Source organism: Calypte anna, chromosome 2 (genome assembly GCF_003957555.1).
Source record: "Calypte anna isolate BGI_N300 chromosome 2, bCalAnn1_v1.p, whole genome shotgun sequence".
Lineage (NCBI taxonomy): Eukaryota > Metazoa > Chordata > Aves > Apodiformes > Trochilidae > Calypte > Calypte anna.
In genome coordinates, this window is record NC_044245.1 from 98,346,592 (window position 1) to 98,350,445 (window position 3,854).

The 3,854-nt window shown below is 47.8% G+C and overlaps 1 protein-coding gene across 2 annotated transcripts in view; it reads left to right on the forward strand.

The window, feature by feature from the left end:
- The first annotated feature begins 154 nt into the window (after nucleotides 1–154).
- MPPE1 (metallophosphoesterase 1) overlaps nucleotides 155–3,854 on the forward strand; it is a 23,344-nt gene continuing 19,644 nt past the window's right edge. For both annotated transcript variants that reach the window (XM_030446557.1, XM_030446558.1), the window contains exon 1: nucleotides 155–262. The gene's annotated coding sequence lies outside the window, so the exon portion shown is untranslated. The remainder of the gene's footprint in view (nucleotides 263–3,854) is intronic.

Here is a 3,854-nt window from a genome sequence, read left to right on the forward strand (position 1 = left end):
TAGCGGCGGTGGCGGCTCCGTGCCCGGGGCAGGGGCCGAGGGACAGGGGGGAGGCCCGGCTCCTCTCTGAGAAGCGGCCGCGGAGCAGTGTGTCGGCGCACACACCGCGCTCTCGTGCGCCTCGGCCGCCGCTGTCACTCCGCGCCCCGGCCGCCGCCCCCGCCGAGGAGAGTGGGGGCGGAGGGGCGGCCCGGCAGCCGCCGCGATCAATGGGGGAAGGCGGGCTGCAGCGCGGCGCCTGGCTGCTGGGCGCTGACTGTAGGTGAGCCCCGGGGGCGGAGAAGGGCCGGGAGAGGCGGGGGGTGCCACCGAGCGAGGAGCGGTGAATGTTTCCTCCGAGACAACGATTCGCCGCTCCCGGGGGCCCGGGCCGCCCCTCGGGGGTCCCGCTGCCCTCCTCCCCCGAGCGCTGCGTGCGAGAGCGGCCTGGTGGCCGGGGCCGGGAGGGCCGGGGCCTGCCCGTGCGGCGGGGGCGAAGGGCGGAACCGGGGATCCGCGTTACCGCGGCTGTGGGGGAAAGAGCTCAGGGTTGACGGCTTGAGTCGGCCATCCCCAGAGTGAAAGGAAAAGGTGTGGGAAAAGTGGCCCCGGGAGCAGAAGGTCTGAGGAGAAGGAGGGATTTTAGCAGATTTTTAGTTCCCCGCAGCTTGTTAGCGCTTGGGAATTCAAATGTGTGTTAACAAACGCACTGCCCCTTCGGTTTTCCACTTCTCTTTGTATGTCGTTTTGGATTCGTCAAGAACTGAGAACCTACTGTTCCAGAACCCTCTCGTAAGCCAAAGTGCCGGGCATCGGAGCCGGCGGAGCAGGGGGCTGGCGGCAGGGAGCTCGGCCATCCTACATCTGCCTCGTAGGAAAAGGGCGGTCTTTGATGAGGACGTACTTATGCAATAGGGCACCCAGTCCGTAATACTTCCAACTCCGACCGGGTGTTGGGAGCGTACACTTTAGCTGCTGAAGTGAGGCTTTTCCGAACTATTTGTTCTGGTGCGCTCTTGGCACTGAATGGGACAAAAGAAAGCCCACAGATGAAGTCTGTCAGGGTAGCTTTTTGACAAAGGCATTGAATACACCGAGTGTATGAAATCTGTTACTGTCCTTCAGCACCTGCATTGTGGTCTGGGGTTTCATTTTCAGTGACATTTCTGGGCTGGAATGGAGATGCTTTGATGGTGACCATATTTGCGTTAAGAAAATTGCATAACACCACCACTTACCATCTCTGATATGAACACAACATTAATCATTAATTTTCTAGGGGCTAGAAAATTTTCTAGGGACTAGGCAAAGTTTAATTGGCTTGGGTATTGTAGTTAACCTAACAGGCCCTGACTGTACATCTATTTTCTTTTATTTGGTGGTTTATTCTATCTTGTACAAGACAGTTAACATTGGGATAAGAGGAACATAACACTACCTGCCATAGCTCACAAAAATAATTGACACTTAAAAAGATAAAAAGCTTGGTCCTTTTCCTTCTAAACTAAGTGACAAAACTAATTAGAGAACTAATTCTCTAAATTTCTAAGCTTCGCAGTGTCAGTGAAAGTCACAAAGGCAGCAAGGCTGTCAATCTACTTAGCAAAACATTTTTAGTCCCCATTTTGAATCAGAAAAACCCCAAACCATAACAAATCATGAGAACGTGAATTTTTTATACCCAAATTTTAAAATAAAAATTATGAAGTTATGAAATCCTGTTTAAAGAAATCCTCAGCAAATGTTTGTCAGTCCTTCTGCCAACCGATGATTCTGCTTCTAAGTCACTTCTTCCCTGTGACCTCATATCTGCTTTGTCCTTATGTAACATTAGTTTCATTAAGAGAAATAACCCTACAAATGTGTAATATTATTTGGGGTACTGTGGAATAGAATTGCTCTGGATTAATCCTTCATCTCAGTTTCCTCAGATTTTAGAAATTTGTGCTTTTTATTGAGGCCATACTCAGCATAGCTTGAGGTGACTTAAGGACTTTCCCTAGAGCTTTTCTCTGCTGGAGCAAATGCTTAACTGCATTTACTGGGGAGTTGTGTGTATTGGTGAGGTGTAGTAAACACAGCTTTAACTTTGGTAAATAAGGAAATCTACAGCAAGCCATGGCTTTACATTCTAGGAAGCATCTCAGACCACGATAAAAGTGGGTTTTGTTCTTCTGGATGAAAGAGGATGTTCTAGTTACTGAATTCTGCAAGAGTAAAATGCTCTGTACCTTTTGCTGAAACAGTCTCGATGCTGTTCTGATGTGGAGCAGATGGTTTCCTCCCCTGTGTCTCAGGTCTGCTGTGATGCCTGGAGATTTGTTCTGATTAATCTAAAGGGGCACAGAGGTCTGCTTAGGTCGTGTTTTAACAAAGCATTATGAATGGCAGTGTATTAAGGAGGATGCAGAAATATCCTCACTGAAGGGAACTGTAGAAAAGCATCATCACATTGCAGAGGAATACTGTTGTAACGTGGGGGGAAATGCTCTTAATATTTTTCTATGCAGGAGTATGTCCTCCTTCTAAGTGATGTGTGAGTACCATGTGGTAAATAAACAACTCCATCTGGCTCAGTCAGATTTCACCAACCTTCTCTTCATAAAATAAAAGGATCACCAAAGGCTGAACTGAAAAATGCTAACTGAATGAACCATCGCTTTTTACAGATTCATTCTAGCTTTGTGGCTTGTGGAGGCAGATTTATAACAGAACTAAAAGGCCAGATCAGTGGCTGTAGCTAGTATTTTTAAGCCCCTTCAAAATATTTTGTGAAAAAATACAGCTGCTGGTAATGCCTATAAACAGATGGCAGTGTTTCTCTGTTATTCTGCTACTGAACTGTTTTCATCTTCCTTAGCCTAGACCTGCTAGGCAGCAGGAGCTTCCTCCAGTGGGCTGCTGGGTGATTGTGAACATCCGTTCACCTCCAAGCAGGTCGAGGCTGCTCTCTGCCTTGCTGGATCTTGGCTCGTTTTTCATAACTGCCAAGGTCTTTCATAACCTTTGATCTTTCATAACCTTAAACCCTAGCCCATTCCTCTCACATGCCTTTTGTAACCTACACACATGCCTCGTGTTTAATCCTGGATGAACCTGAAATACCAGTGTTTCTCAGGTGTATTGTCTGTGAATCCTCCTGGGCTTCGATCAGACTCGTGTTGAGTTCAAACTTCCTTACCTGAGACAATGCGTGCTCGGCAGAGGGGAAAACCCTCTGACCTCAGAGCAGAAAATAGAGTGTAATTGTGTATTTCTGTCTCCTCCAGGGTGTGAAGCCCTTACTGACTTAGATGTAGCTCAGCTGGAGGGAGTAGTCTCCTTCACTTTCTGTCCTAAACTGCTGCGCAGCGTTGGTCAGTGTGGCTGCTCTGCGTGTCACCCAGAGCTCCCAGTTGCTGTCTGCTTGGTCTGTGGTGCAAAAGCAGGGTCATTCAGAGGGGAAGCTGTTGCAGCTGAAATTGGTTTAATTATGCCTCAGCCAACAGCTTGCCATTCTCTTCTTTAACAGTAGTTGCACACTGTGGTGATGAAATAAAATTGGTTGTAGTTTTTGCAGTGGGAGGGTGACCTCTCTGCAGCTATCCAGCCATCAGTGTGGAATCTGCAGATATCTTCCAGTGCAGATCCTTGTCACTTCATGGGTTTGATGGATGATCTCTTAATAGGGAATTAAATGGGAGAGCAAGTGGTTAACAGCTTTAATAAAAACAGAGAAGGGTGAGGGGAAAGAAAGAGGAAGTAATCTTTTGGAATTATTAGCCTGAGTGCAAAAGAGCATTTCCTCAGCATGACAGCCAGAGGCTTGCTGTGCTGTTATTAAAGCACTTCAGTGGGAATCCATGCAGATGGTCTTTTTACACAGCATAGCATTA